The 16876-nt window shown below is 42.2% G+C and overlaps 1 protein-coding gene across 1 annotated transcript in view; it reads left to right on the top strand.

Annotated features, from left to right (window-relative positions):
* Positions 1-5295: 5295 nt before the first annotated feature.
* TMEM200A (transmembrane protein 200A) overlaps positions 5296-16876 on the top strand; it is a 251191-nt gene continuing 239610 nt past the window's right edge. Inside the window, exons 1-2 of the mRNA XM_063917326.1 lie at positions 5296-5480; positions 5857-6205. The gene's annotated coding sequence lies outside the window, so the exon portion shown is untranslated. The remainder of the gene's footprint in view (positions 5481-5856; positions 6206-16876) is intronic.

Here is a 16876-nt window from a genome sequence, read left to right as displayed (position 1 = left end):
TGTTACTATGTTACTATGTTACTATGTAAAAGCACATGAGGGAAGAGGACCCTGCTCATGAGAGCTTACATTCTAAAGGGGAGGGGCACACAAACAGGGGTGACACAGATGGGGTAGAAAGTGAGCGTGGGCCACAGAAGGCTTAGGATGAGTGATGGCTGGGTTTGGTGAAGAAGTGTGTCTTGAGAGTCTGTTTGAAATTTTTGTAGAGAGGTGGAGATTCTTAGGGGGGAGAGGTAGAGAATTCCAGAAAAAGGGAGCAGCATGTGCAAAATCTTGGAGGTAGGAGTGGGAGGAGGTAATCAGAAGGCAGGAGAGTCGGCATGCATTAGCAGAGCGAAGAGGACGGGCGGGAGTGTAGAGGGAGATAAGGTCCGTCAGAGATATAACTAGGAGAGGAGTGGGTGAGGGCTTTGTAAGTGAGTGTGAGAAGCTTGAAATGGAAGGGGAGCCAGTGAAGGGCTAGTAAGGGAGGGGAGGTGGATGTAGTGCTTTGGTGAGAAAGATGATCCGGGAAGCAGCATTGAGGATAGATTGGAGTGAAGAGATGTATGTGTTAGTGATGCCAGTCAGGAGGAGATTACAGTAGTCCATTCTGGAGATGACCAGTGAGTGGATAAGGGGTCTTAGTGGCATCCTGAGTGAGAAAGTGTCTGATCCTGGAAATATTTTTGAGATGGAAATGGCAGGTTTGTGAGAGGTACTGAATGTGTGGTTTGAAGGAGAGGGAGGAGTCAATGATTACTCCAAGACAGCGCACTTAGGGGCTAGAGGAGATAGTAGTGCCATCTATAGAGGGGTGTAGTACTGGTGACCGGCGGTCTCCTGACCGCCGGTCACCTTACCGACGCCGGGATCCCGGCAGCATACCGACACCGGGATCCCGGCGGGGAAGGGTGAGTGCAGCAAGCCTCTTGCGGGCTCACTGCGCTCGCCACGCTGCAGGCTCGGTGGCGACCTGCGGTCGCCACGGGTTCTATTCCCACTCTATGGGTGTCGTGGACACCCACGAGTGGAAATAGTCCCTGTTGGTCGGCATGCCGACCATCGGGATAGTGAGCCGTCGGGCTCACGGAGGAGGTCATGTGACTGTCGGTCAGCTGACCGGCGGTCACATGAATACCACCCCTATAGAGAATGAGATTGTGGGAGGTGAGGTTGTGCGGGAGGGTGGGAAGATGATCAGCTCAGTCTTAGACATGTTAAGTTTAAGAAAACACTGGGACATCCAAGAAGAGATAGCAGAGGGACAGTTGGATACAAGAGTGAGGAGAGCAAGAGAGAGGTCAGGGGAGAAAAGGTAGATTTGAGTATCATCAGCACAGAGATGATATTGTAAGTCAAAAGAGCTAATGAGTTCTCCTAGAGAGAGAAAAGGAGAGATCCAAGAACAGAGCCTTGGAGGACACTTACAGTTAGTGGAAGTGGGGGGGAGGTAGAGCTATGAGAGGAGACAGAGAAGGAATGGTCAGAGAGGTAGGAGGACAGCCAGGAGAGGGCAGTATCACACAGACCAAAGGAGTGAAGGATTTGCAGAAGGAGAGGGTGTAACTATATTTAGTAACTATTTTTACTATACCCTATACTAAATTTAATGTGAGTATAAATTATTCATACATTTGCTGGCAATGTTCCTATAGATAATGAGGCAGGTGTGTGCAGATAATATTCTGTCGCTGCCTGTTAAGTACATAAGAACAAATAAGAGGTAAAGCAGTTTTTGTCTTTACTGTAATGCAAAATGAACTATATTACTTTTCCTTGGACTTCAGCACTGGGTAATTGTGAATTAATTTGGAAGTTTATTACTGCACACAACTATATCTAATAAAGTGCAGCACACTTATTTTGATCAAACACAAAATGTAGTGACCACACCCGGCGCTACTTGTTTCACCCAAAAGAACAAATCTCCTTAATAGCTTACTTTTTCGGTAATAATGTTTACAATTGATGTCGTATAAGTCTTTTTTCAAAGAAGACACATGTCTGAAAGATTAAGACACACAAAACATAGTGCAACCAATTTTGGTAATAAATAAAAAGAGTATTTATTTGTTCAACTCACATAGATATGAGTAAATATAGCATATCGTCCACCAGATGGCATTGGTTCTTAGTTCTCACAGAAACTTCGGTGCAATATGGGAAAAACCTCCACAATATGGGACATCAAACCCCGCAAATATACTGGAAACTCAGAAAGATAGATATATGGTGCAATACGGCTTAACCATAAAAGAGTTTTATTTTGACAAAAACACACTTACATAAAACAAATAGTTAAAAGCATATATCACCCATCGGTGATCAATACCGGAGACCAGGTTCCAAACAGAGCCAGCTGAAACTGTGTCATGGACGGGATTCCGGATAGCAAGAACCTTGTGCTCAATTATTACCAAAATTGGTTGCACTATGTTTTGTGTGTCTTAATCTTTCAGACATGTGTCTTCTTTGAAATAAGACTTATACGACATCAATTGTAAACATTATTACCGAAAAAGTAAGCTATTAAGGAGATTTGTTCTTTTGGGTGAAATAAGTAGCGCCGGGTGTGGTCACTACATTTTGTGTTTGGTTCTTGTTTGGGGTCTTGGTGAAGGCTCATTTGTACCACATAGGCTGCCACTATATACATTTTAGCGCAGATCAAACGACACCATTTTGTTTTGTCTGACACTTATTTTGATGATTCCGTCATCATAATCTTAATTTTTAGTTTTCAATAAATTGAATGTAAATATTTTGATTCACTCATATTACACAGACAAAAATTCCTTGTAATACAAAAATGTCCAGCTTTGTTGTTATATTACAGTAGTTTTAGTTATGTTTATATTTTATTGAATTGCTGTATTATTTCTTACATAACTGAGACCAGCTGGAAGATGACAAAGGCCAACAGTGGTCATGTTCCTTAAGGATTTACAGTAACAACAAGCTTGATAATCGATGATTCAATTGCAGAAATATTTTGCCTTGTGGTTCATTTATCCAGATATCACTGCTAGCATGACATTGAGTGTTGCAAGCAAAACTGTTTACAGAAGGACACAAACTCCTTTTTTCTTTGAAGGGTTTTAACAAAAATTACCGATTTGTCAATAATGAGTAGCAGTTGATTTACCGACGTACACAATACAGGCGGTCATAATCCCGACAGCCATTGACCGACAGTCAAAATACCGACACAGTCAAAATACAGACATTCATTATACTGACGTGTTCAAAATGCCGACACATTCAGAATGCCGACATTTGAAATGTCGACATATCAAAACGTTGACATGCATTTTAAGGATATTTTGCCCAAAAACAGACTTGTTCATACTTTACCATCCCAGTTGACCTGGAGGGGAATATAAAATAGTCCAAATCATGGCGAGCGCAGAGAGGACGAGGGGACGTGGTACACTTAGATGACATTGAAAAAAACAAACAGAAACACTCATGTCTGTATTTTGACATGTCGACATTTCAAATGTCGGTATTCTGACTATGTTGGCATTTTGAACATGTCTGCATAATAAATGCCGCTATTTTGACCATGTTGTTATTTTGACTGTAGTTCAATGGCTCTTGGGATTATGACCGTTATTATTGTGTCCATCGGTAATTCATTCTGAACCCGTCAATAACATGGATTAAGTTTTCTATGATTTTCTTTCCTAGAGACAATATTGACTAGCCATAGCTTACAGTTATATCAATTTACCTAAGGCATCCCACAATGATAAATCTGCTGTATATACCGTAGGAAGATAATTACAGTACAAACTGTAATGTCTCCTCAGTTGGCACTAAAAATTGATAATGGACAGCTGTGCATAAAAGTACCACTAGATGTCACTATATAGTTTTTAAAAAATCTTGAAAGTTAATACAAACAGCATTAGCATCATATACTGATGTACTGTACATACCTGTCAGATACTTGCAAACAGTTATTTAACAATGAATACATGATGGAGAATATACTGTTATCATGTAATCTACAGTATAATAAACATTAACAAACTTTTTCATACAATCTATAGTCATATTATGAACATAACTGTAAACTATAAACTTGTGTATCTAATGTTTAATTCTCTGTATTTGAGTATACTTTGCGTAATGAAACAATGAATAATTAAATATAGCAATAACTTCGTACTTCAAAATATTTTTTTTTCTTTTGCATATTGTTGCAGGTCTTGTTAATCTGTACATAACATCAAATAATTTGAAAAATTATTTTTACAATTTAATTATAAAAAATAAAATAACATTCATTTTATTCTGAATATGTTTCCAATTCAATTAGAGCAACATTTTAATGCAACAGAAACACTGTTTTTTAGAGTTTGTAAGGTGTCTTTTGTATACAGTATATTACAGTTGTCTTTTATATTTATTACAGTAGCAGCTTCTCAATATGAAATAGAGTGTAGTTACTTTTATAAAATTGCATTTAATCATAAGTTAAAAACAAAACAAAGCCAACTACCAGCAAACAGACAATCCATAACGCAGTGGGAGCTTTGCTATTGGGTGTGACACTGCGTGCATGACTTTGGTGTCTGAGATGTACAGATTATCCAGCTCAGTACAGGTCAATTACCACGCTGCTTTACTAACATACTGTACTGTAACTTACATTTTTTTGCTTTATATCATCAGAGAATTTTCCTCTGAAATTCTAATGTCCTTTTAAACAATTCCTCATATTTTTCCCTTTAGGCACATACATCATCATTTTCTATTAAATACCCAGGATATAAAATATTAATAAATATTACAAGAAAAACATAGAGTGGTTACCGTGGAAACGTGTATCATTAAAGCCTTGATTAAACATACTTACAATATACTTACGTTTCCTCTGTACTTATAAAAATTTTTTTTATCAAACTGTGCTTTTAATGATTTTGCTTAATGTATTCATTGCTTAAGGGGGTATAGAAAATGTAGAGCAACATATGCTAGAGAATGTATAATAGTAATTTATATTAAAACGCTGAAACCGTTCAATATACATCAAGTTGGAAGTTTACCTTAGTAATGTGATGATGTAATGATATCACAGTTCCCTATTAATTACAGGAATTAATATTGCTTTTGGGTAAAGGTTGCCCATAATAACCTAATGGACATAGATGTTTTCAATATAATAATTATTACTGAATTTCTAGGAATAAGAGCTGCAGATCTTTGCTTTGCCTTGGTGTGGGTGCCAACTTCCCCCTCCTATTCTAATGCTCCTCCTAGCATTTCTTCCCCACCTCCTCACTCTTCCCAGTGATAGCTGAGTGCAGTGATGATCAGAAGCAGGGATGAGCAGCAGGGAGAGGAAAACATTGCCTTATAATCCTACACTGCATGACAAGACAAGGATCCAGAGCCAGGACGGTCAGCTTCACCAGCAAGAAGTACAGCTGTTAGCGAACATGTGGAAGAGCAGAGGCAGCAAGTAACATCTATCTAACTGGCAACGTGTAAGTTTGTTACACTTTTGAAAATGTACCATCTGTTTTATTGATGAACACATAAATACACACATACATACAGAGATTGAAAACAAATATAATAGGATAAACAAAAACTGCCTAAACTTGTTGAACTTGTGGTTTATTTTATCTATACCTTTACATTTGTGCACATAGATTTATCTGTGCTTATATGGCATTACAAAAAGGCTGTATTGTTGTACAACAGGTTGTAATACACAGACTGAAGTATGAACTCATGTTATATTTGGCATGCACACATTTTGTACACTTGTGGATACACAGCTTGTAGCATTGTTGATGGAAGTGAGAGGGTTTTCAGTATTTCTTTATTTAGATCTGATTTCCGGTTTTCTGTCCCTAGGGAACTTGGTCTTTTTCTGGAGTTAATGATATGCGCAGTGGACTCAACTCTTCCTTTCTGGGTCCTCTGTTATTTAACTCTTACTAGGAAGCTGTATCTGGATATTCCTTTGCTCAACAGCTACCACCTGAAAAGGTGACCACTGGACAATGGATAATAAATGTACTGCAAAGATGCAACCCAGCTGAAAAGATATCCAGAGAGCTCAGCCTTGGCAACCACTTGCTGGATGTTATGCCTGTTGGAAACACGTGTCAGGACTCGGGCTAGGCTCTCACCATCCTGCCTCCCATCCCCATGAGGCCAGGGAGGACAAGCTAAGTGGAGGGTTCACTGTCAATCTATACAGGTGAGGCCAATACACTGCATCCTCCTGGAAGCCAGGGGCTGTGACAAACTGGCAGTTTGAGATTATCTAATTAATTGCTTGTTTTGTGTCACCTGGGATCACAGTACCCAGCATACTCAGCTTCTCTGTGCTATCATATATTCAATTATTTATAATGCAAAAGGCAATTGTAGGGAAAGTTTTGTGGCTACAGATGGGTAGGTTTGTAAAGAGTTATATTTTTCCTCCAGTATCCTGATCATGTCATGTGAACAAAAGGTCAGTTCAGTTCAATTCATTTTCCATCAAGGCACTATTTCTAGAAGGCATACAGGCACTTAGGGAGTTGTTATATTCCTACTGCTTTAGTTTACAATCAAAGAAACAATAATCACTGGTTGGTTACATACTGTATGTACTTACTGTCTCTGTCTCTTTTAAAGTATAATCAGAGTGACCCATGAAGTACAGAATGATTTGATAAACTAGTTTGTTACATGGATAATACAAAAACCATGAATCATATTTTAGATGTTATGGTGTATTATGCAGGACATAAATGAGTGATACACCATCTTCAAACCCATTAGTGGTTCTTTCAGGTATAATAGAATGAAATGATAATGTGCTATTTTTAGATGACTGGGAATGTACTGTACTGTATGTAGTGATGTACTAAGGGAATAGCACATTACAGGTTTCTGACCACTATTCATTATCTAGGGCAGGAGGGTTATTACACAGTCAGTGGCAAAGGTGAAATATTTTATTATGGTGCTTATCTCTCAGTACCAGAATGCAAGGACTATCTGTCTCAATTAATTTGCTGACAATAAAAACAATGTGGACTTTCTTTTGAAACTAGAAAGAGAATGAAGGGAGTAACTCTGCTCTGCATTACACTGACATCTCTTACAGTGTCTAGGGAAGGGTTATGTTTCTGAAAACCAAAGTTGTTGACACTAAAATACCAATAAAAGTATCTAGATATTATCTAAAGTTGGACGCAATATTATTTTACTCTGAATCCCAGCTGACGACTGATGCTAAGAAAACACAGAAATACAACTATATATATATATATATATATATATATATATAAAGAACAAATCGATTCGGCATCATATATATCATATATGTTGTATTTTATAATAATTTTACATTTAGAAGATATGTATACAGGTTTGAAGATGTTTTATCGAGAGACACCTACTCTTTATTGGTTAAATTACTAGAAAATACAGTGAATTGTTGAACACTGGATGTACTTTATAAAACAATACACAAGCTGTAAATATTTAAGTGAAGATGGTGACTATTAGTAATTGTGCTATATATTTTTGGTGGCTAGTTGGTGGTGGTAACAATAAATATATACTGTAGTAATTAGTTACCACAGCTATTTTACTATGCCAGGGTGAAAAAAAAAACCCCATCCTTTGCACTAATTATTTTTACTAATAACATTCTTTTTTACTAATTACTTTCTCCTAACACTGCAAACAAAAGTAGTTATTGCTTCAGTGTTTATGCTATGTGTGTGACTGGCTAAAAGCAGTGCATTCATATAGGGATGTCTAGCGTAGGATCCAGTAAAGCCTCTTTGGCCGCACTGGCTCCATGTAGAAGGTATGTAATGTAATTCCGAGATAGGTGAAATGACTAATTACAGTATACCATCCCCATAGAGGTCAATGGGGACTGTAGTAAGCATCAATAAATAAGTTATTTCTCCAACATTAACCCCATTGATTTTGATCCAATATTTGATTTATGTGTACTGTAGCAAAAAAACAAAACAAACAAACATACAAACAAACAAACAAACAAACAAACAAACAGACATAAGTTCAATATTTATGTTACTATATATGGAGCACAAACTCCTTTCCCCAATTTTCTTTCAATGGAAATTTGCTGCATTTAATTAATTTATTTTGTTTTACATTCCATAGCTGTTTATTAAAACATTTTTGACATTGAAAAAAAATGGCACAATTGCATTTGTCAATAAAGCTTGACTATGTCATCTACATTGTTCTGTCCAGATATTGGTAATATGAAGTGTACAAATCATTCTTACAAATGTGTAAGACAGAAGCTATTGGATTTGGAAGTAACAGTCCACAGGCAGATAAGATTACAAATCCATATTTTTCAGATGTTGGTACAGCTATCTGTAAAATTTACGTGTTATATAAAAATATAAAAAAATACAATAAACACGATTCTATATAATTTCTGTCTAGCCTGTTCCATGGTGAGCTATAGCAGGATCTAGGTGACACATAATGGTTCCAAAAAGGATTTGCTAGTTGTGTTGCTAAATCAGTTTAAATTTGCTATAATGATTTGAATAGAGTATGCATGCAAAAGAGCAATTCTGTAATTTAACTGGAAGACAACACCATTTGATATAAGTTAGGTAGAAAGAAGCTTTATTTTCCCAATGCAGCGTGAGTCAGGTTTTAAACAGTATTTTGGCAGACTCCAGGGCACAATTGCTTGTTATCTGTAGTCAAGTTCTACATTTCCGTTTGAGCCTTGGGCCCAGTTTATCGAGTAGTGCTTTGGTTGACTACTCCTTATCTCTCTGTCATGCAACCGAAAATTCATTAAGTACTAAAACCTAAACACTTATTGATAAATCAGTCAAGCAGTTGATCTTTATTGAAAAAAATATTGTACTTAGAAAATAAAATGTTTAAATGTTTAAGATAATAAGAAAGTAACAAAGGTTTATATTCTTCAGACAGACTATTCATTCACTGTGACAATTTTCCAGGCTAATTTTTTCCCACTGCAAAATACTGCTTGATGGGTTACTTCCTGAAATCAAGTTGATTTTAGTGAATCAGCAGCATCTTGCAGCCCTTTGTCAAAGTTCACCTTTGCCCAGCAACTGACTTTGAGGTCTTCAGTAACAGTCAAAGTAGTTTAGTATCCATCGGTATCACTAGATATGGCTAGGGCTCATGAAAGTTTGAATGCAACCCTTCTTCAGGGGTCGTAGGTTCACAGTCATCAGGTCCACCAGTCATCAGGTCCACATGAGAATGTTGCCAGGGTCGAACTGTCGACATGTAGCATGTATGCATGCTCATCATGTTGACGTCCATCATATGTACCTGGATGATATGTCGACATAATGAACTGTTGACAAACCATTACTGATGGTCTAGTGACTTACCTGCTCCCAACAGCAGCGGTGGCTCCTGCATCTTCTTCCGGGTCCTGGCAGTGCTGTGAGAGTGACTACCGGGTGAGAGCTGCCATCCTCCACTATTCAGGTGAGTTTATTCCCCCTATGACTAACCACTAACCCTCACCCTAGTGCCTAACTCTAACCTCCCCCGCAGCATAACCCTGTCTGCATCCTGCAACTGTTGACCTTACACATGGTAGTGGACGCGTGGAATAGCCTCCCATCAGATGTGGTAGAGGATAAGACAGTAGAGCAATTTAAACATGCATGGGATTGATATGCTTACATTGATATGCTTACAAAGGGGATATACAGTAGTCATGTGACCGGCGGTCAGAAGACTGATGGTCACATAACCTCCCCCTACATCCTGCTCTCTCACATGCCGACCATCAGGTACTATTCCCACTTGACACGACACCCATAGAGTGGGAATAGAACTGTAGTGCGGCGAGCACAGCGAGCCTGCAAGGGGCTTGCAGTACTCGCATCCGCACCCCCCTTCATCCCCGTCGGGATTCCGCTGCTGGGATCCCGGCGTTGGTATGCTGACTGTCGGTCTCCTGACTGCCGGTCAATCATACCACACCCTTATAAAGAAATAAGGATCAAATAAGGGTTGAGATAGCAATAGGGTTAGAAAAGGGGCAGACTAGATGGGCCATGTGGTTGTTCTCTGCCATCAATTTCTACGTTTCTATGATATGCAGGTACACTGGATAGTGTTTCCTGGGATAAATGTAAATTATGTAATATCTTATGATGTGTAGAGTTTACGGAGATGTATATGGGATATGCAGGTATACTTGATAATGTTTCCTTTGGGATAACAATAAATTATGTAATATCTTATGATGTAGAGTTTACTCAGATGTATATGGGATATGCAGGTATACTACAGTAGGTAGTGTTTCTGTACTGTAGTGTATCAAAACCTTATAGCATTAGGATATGTAATATCTTATGATGTACACATTTTCCCCATGGACACCTGTCTAACGGATCAGGTTCTAGTATATTTCACCATTGTAAATACTGCTAAACAGCAAATCTGTCTCCTGAATTTGATGAGAAAAGAAATAATTGTATTGCTGACTTATTTCCCATGGCCTAAAGTTAGAGGGTGGTAAGTTGCATGATATACCCATTACGAAGGGGTGGTCTTCAGGTTGCCAGCGACCGGGCTCCCGGTGACCACCATACCGGCGCAGGCATCCCGACCACCGGCATATCAACATCTTTTCTCCCTCTTGGGGGTCCACAACCCCCCTGGAGGGAGAATAGATAGTGTGGCGCGCGTAGCGCGCCACCGTGCCCGCAGCATGGCGAGGGCTGCGAGCCCGCAAGGGGCTCATTTGCGCTCACCCAGCTGTCGGTATGCTGGTCGCCGGGAGCCCGATCGCCGGCATACCATACTACACCCATTACGAAGCACTACAATGAGATACTGCTGACCTCTGCATTTCAATGCTATCTTATACTGATTGCATAATGAGATTCCATGACATCGAAATCATAACTTATTTATTGTGAGTTTAAATGAAGCTGTATAGATTAGTGCATCAATGTTACCTGGAGAAAAGCCATGGAAGTTAAGACTAACACACAAGCTGCAAGTGTATTATTTAGTTGATTTATTAATTTTTCTCTCAGACATAACTCTGAAATGCCCTTGCTGTGTTTCTATGTGGACATACAATATGGCTGAGTATAAAGTAGCACAGTAGGAAAATAAAAGTTGTTAACTATACAGGCATCCCCTTTCCTTGTCCTTTTGGAAATAAACCAGAATATTTATTACTCCATTCTCTATATCACACCATTTTAGAATAATTTATTATTTTATCTATGATACTTCTGGATGTACCCAATAGAGCCTAATAAGTATGACAATTAACATGCTGCAATGGGAATAAGATACATCTTTAGGGCAAAGTAAAAATATATATAACTGCAGTTCTGAAATCCATTTCCTTGCCTATAAGCAAAAGGCTAGTTTTACAACATCTACAAAATGCCTAGAGGGTATTAGAGCTGGTATGACAGAAATTTGGTGCTTACACTGCATGCTATGTACTGGAAAATCGGAAATCTAAGTGACATGCTTGTATGATATCAATCCAAGGCGGATATTCTGTTCCACACGTAACTAGGCAATTTGAAACTGTAGTACACATTGCTGGCGGGGGCTCGTGGATTTTCAACCCCTTAGTGGGCACCAGTAGACAACTAGGTTCCCTTCTGAATGTTAGCCTGATGTTCCAATACTTGCTTGTACGGAGAAGACATGTAATGCAGGGGAGACCAACCTCAACAGATTACTTAAAATAGGGACCCAATTCAGACTGACATACAATCTAGCTTTATATCACTATTGCTACAAATTAAAAAAATATTTTACTGAAGTATTCTATATTAAGTTAGGACATATCATTAGAAATCATATAAATAGTTCATCAGAACTTGTTGTCAGAATTCATATGCCCATGGGAGTCATTCCGAGTTGATCGCTAGCTGCCGTTGTTCGCAGCGCAGCGATCAGGCTAAAAATGGGCAGTTCTGCGCATGCATATGGGCCGCAATGTGCACGCGCATCAAACGGGTACAAAGGCCGTTGTTGTTTTGCACAGGTTCTAGCGAAGTTTCCAGTCGCTCTGACGGCCGCAAGAAGATTGACAGGAAGGGGGCGTTTCTGGGTGTCAACTGACCGTTTTCAGGGAGTGTTTGCAAAAACGCAGGCATGTCTGAATAAACGCAGGCGTGGCTGGGCATTCGCTGGGCGGGTGTATGACCTCAAATCCGGACACGAATAGGCTGAAGTGATCGCAAGCGCTGAGTAGGTTCAAGCTACTCTGAAACTGCACAAACTGTTTTTGCAGAGCTCGGCTGCACATGCGTTCGCACTTCTGCTAAGCTAAAATACACTCCCCAGTGGGCGGTGGCATAGCATTTGCACGGCTGCTAAAACTAGCTAGCGAGCGATCAACTCAGAATGATCCCCCATGTACGGTAGCATGCTGTTACTCTAGGAACAGTATTGTCATTGCACATTTTTTGTTATTGTACATATTAGCTTCAGCATACAGTAGCTCTTATAAAACATTACACTCATCACCAAAAGCCACATAACTCAAAGGGGAAAAATCGGGATTCATGCATTGAAAAAAAACACTGATTCCTCGTAAACTGCAGAATCAGTATGGATTTTTCCTGCGTTCGCGACCGATTTTTAGTTTTTTTTTACACGACTTTTCCTTGCAGCTCCAGGAGTTCGACCCTGTGTTACTTGCATGTCGGACTGCAGAGACTCGTGCACGGGTAAACCCCACTAATTGAATAGGCGTGGCACGTCAATTAGTCAATAAGAGATTATAAATGTCTTTTTCTGGAAAACCATGGACATACAGTACCAAAAGTAGCAAATAATTCTTGTTTTATGGGAGGTGTACTACGATATACCGGCGCTCGGAATCCCGGCGTCCAGCATACCAGCACCGGGATCCTGACCGCCAGAATGCCGGCAGTGGGGCGTGCTCAGAAGAGCCCCTTAAGGGCTCGCTGCACTTGCCATGCTATTTAATCTCCCTCCAGGGGTGTCGTGGACACCCCATGAGGGAGAATAGTTGTCAGTGTCCCGGAGGTCAGGATCCCGGCGCCGGTATGCAGAGCGTCGGGATCCCGACAGCCGGGATATCTAGTGCCTCCCTTTATGGGAGATGTACTACAGTAAAAAGGCATACAGCAATTTGTTATTTCTTTGGCAAGCCTAAATAAACAAAGATGTATTACAACTAAAATAGAAGATGCTCAGATATAGAGAATCTCGAAAGTATTTTTTCTGACTTTATTGTTGTATAATAAAACCTCCTGCATTATGTCACAATAATAATGAACTGTGGAATGGTGATCAGTGTTAGTTAATGGTGGAGAGTGCAGGACTAGTCTGGTATTATTGTTTTGCAGTAAAGCTTGGCTAGGACGTTGGTGGCATTAGTAGGGGACAGGAGGTCAGCTGTTTATGCTTTCAATGTGCAGTGCTGTAACTAGACATTTTAGCACTCTGTGCAAGAAAGAGCATTGACGCCCCCCCCCCCCCCCCGCATCACATTTAAAATAGGGCCAGTGCGCGCCATAGGTGCGCGCCAAAAATATAGGCGTGTGGCTTGATGGGTAAGAAGCATAGCCACAAAATAATACCAATTCATATTATGCTGCACAGTAGTCTCCTTTATTCAAATTATGCCACACAGTAGCACCACTTACACACATTACGGCAGGCAGAGATCCATTTTACACAGTACGGCTGGTAGAGTTCCCTTTTACACAGTACGGCTGGTAGAGTACCCTTTTACACAGTACGGCTGATAGAGTCCCCTTTTACAGAGTACGGTTGGTAGAGTCCCCATTTACAAATTACAGCAGGTAGAGTCCCCTTTTACATATTATGGCAGGCAGAGGCCCCTTTTACACAGTACGGCAGTCAGAGCCCCCTTTTACACATTAAGGCAGGTAGATTCCCCCTTTTACACATTACAGCAGGTAGAGTCCCCTTTCACACAATATGGCAGCAGGGTTGGACTGGCCCACAGGGGAACAGGGGAAACCACCGGTGGGCCCCACTGCCTGTGGGCCCACCTCCTCCTCTAGGGATTAGTTTCCAAACTGTATCCTAGTGCACTTTAATTATACATTATACATATGTTCCCTTATACTGCACAGGACTATGGGCCCAGCCCATGCACTCTCTTACAGTTAGCCAGGCCTTGTGGTGGTTGGCCACACCTCCACTATTGCCTGACCACACCCTTATGCATGGACCCCTACCACTGTATTACCCCGGTGGGCCCTTCTTGCCCCTGTCTGACACTGTACGGCAGGCATTATGGCAGGTAGAGTCCCCTTTTACGCAGTTCAGCAGGTACAGTACCCTTTTACACATTACGGCAGGTAGATTCCCCCTTTTACACATTACAGCAGGCAGAGCATTTTACATAATCCCCCTAATGTTAGGGATTAGTGTAGTGTAGTGTAGTGTAGTATAGTGTAGTGTAGTGGAGTGTACTGTAGTGTAATATAGTGTAGTGTAATGGAGTGTACTGTAGTGTAGTGTAATATAGTGTAGTGTAGTATAGTATAGTGTACTGTAGTGAAGTGTAGTATAATATAGGGCCTAATCCAGAGTTGATCGTAGTAGCAAATTTGTTAGCAGTTGGGCAAAATCATGTGCACTGCAGGGGAGGCAGATGTAACATGTGCAGAGAGAGTTAGACTTGGATGGGGTGTGTTCGAACTGAAATCTAAATTGCAGCGTATAAATAAAGCAGCCAATATTTACCCTGCACAGAAACAATATAACCCACCCAAATCTAACTCTCTCTGCACATGTTATATCTGCCCCCCTGCAGTGCACATGGTTTTGCCCAACTGCTAACAAACTTGCTGCTGCGATCACTCTGAATTACCCCCATAGTGTAGTGTAGTGTAATATAGTGTAGTGTAGTGTCTGTGTAGGCACGTGATGTTTGCTTCTTGATGCTCTTTTGCCGGCTCCTGTACAGAACACTGTACACTTCACAGACAGAGAGGGGGCAGGTCCTAGGACTCGGGAGCGCAGCAGCACAGGGGGGATAAACTGTCCATTGCTGCCGCTGACTATACACAGCAATCAGCGGCAGAGGCTCCAGGTACAGGGGAGCGGGAGGTCGTACGTCAGCGGGAGGGATCTGCGGCCACTCGGGGTGTATGTAGAAGGTGCACCACAGGGCAAGTGTGCCTGTTATGGCCCTGTCAATGTGTGAGCAGGATTGTGAAGACCAGCAGCAGCTCTTACTTGTTTGTATGAGAGGGCTGCTGCTACTGGTACCAGAGAGAAGGAGAGGACACAGCCCAGGCTGGCCAGGTCTAGGCATCTGCACAATGGATCTGGCAGGTGCCGAGACCGGAGGTTAAAGTAAGCCATAATGGGGCGGAACTGCATTCCGTCAGTTCCGCCTCACCTAACCAAGAATGTGAGCCCGGAGCCGCATGGAGATGCCGGGCGCCTGCTGAGGTTGTGTTACCAGCGGGCACCGGCTCCTTCCCCTTAGCAGCATCTAGAGCTCCAGCTTCCGGCTGTGTTTGGCGGGCTGTGTGCGGCGCTGTGGGAGAGACATCATGATATCTATCCCATAGTTTCGAGGAGCGGGCGCCAGGCGGCGGTCAGCGGTCTGGAAGCAAAAGCGGAGCTGGTGAGTACTGTGTTTTTTTTTGTGTGCGTGTGCATACCTCCCAACTGTCCCGATTTTAGCGGGACAGTCCCGCTGTCCCACCCACGGGCCGCAGTGTCCCGCGGTGGGTGGGGGAGCAGTTGGGAGGATCTGTCTCTCGCTGCCCTGCTTAGCAGAGCAGCGGTGAATAGACGCTGTGTGCATGCGTACAGCGTCTATTCAGTGCAGACAGCGGGAGAGAGGGCATGCCCGCAGCTCATAGAGCGCTGGCTATGCCCCCTCACTGACGAAAAAGGGGGTGTGGCTCGCGAACGCTGGCCCTCCTGCGAAGCCACGCCCCTTTCCCATGGGCCATGCCCCCTTTCGGGCACGTCCGCGCTACGCGCGACAAGATGTCCCTCTTTCAAGTTCTTCAATGTTGGGAGGTATGTTTGTGTATGTGAAGTGGTGCTACTAGGGGGCATCTTTACTAGGGGCAGCTCTACTAGGAGGGCATCTGTACTGGGGGCAGCTCTACTAGGGGGGCATCTGTACTGTGGGCAGCTATACTGGGGCATCTGTACTGGGAGAAGCTCTAATAGGGGCATCTGTACCTGGGGCAGCTCTACTAGGGGGCATCTGTACTGGGGGCAGCTCTACTAGGGGGCATCTGTACTGGGGGCAGCTCTACTAGGGGGGCATCTGTACTGTGGGCAGCTATACTGGGGGCATCTGTACTGGGAGAAGCTCTAATAGGGGCATCTGTACCTGGGGCAGCTCTACTAGGGGGCATCTGTACTGGGGCAGCTCTACTAGGGAATATCTGTACTGGGGCAGCTCTACTGGGGGGCATTTGTGCTGGCAGTGGGACATCTCTACAGGGTGCATCTGTACTTGGGGCATAACTACAGGGGGCGTCTGTACTCTGTGCATCTGTACTGGGGGCATAACTACAGGAGGCGTCTATACTGGGGGCAGCTTTACTGGGGGCATCTGTACTGGGGCATAACTACAGGGGGCATCTGTACTGGGGGCAGCTTTACAGGGGGCAGCTCTACTGGGGGCATCTGTACTGGGGCATAACTACTGGGGGCATCTCTACAGGGGGTATCTGCACTGGGGGCATCTCTAAAAGGGGCATCTGTACTGGGGCATCTGTATTGGGGCATCTCTACAGGGGGGCATCTCTACAGGGGGCATAACTAGAGGTGGCATAACTACTGAGGGTAATACTACACGGGGCATTACCACTGGGGGCCATATGTACTATGGGCTCTACATAAGGGGCACTACAACTGTGGG

The sequence above is a fragment of the Pseudophryne corroboree genome, chromosome 4, assembly GCF_028390025.1.
Source record: "Pseudophryne corroboree isolate aPseCor3 chromosome 4, aPseCor3.hap2, whole genome shotgun sequence".
Taxonomy (NCBI): domain Eukaryota; kingdom Metazoa; phylum Chordata; class Amphibia; order Anura; family Myobatrachidae; genus Pseudophryne; species Pseudophryne corroboree.
The sequence above is the reverse complement of the archived record's forward strand: the minus strand, read 5'-3'. Positions and strand labels throughout refer to the sequence as shown.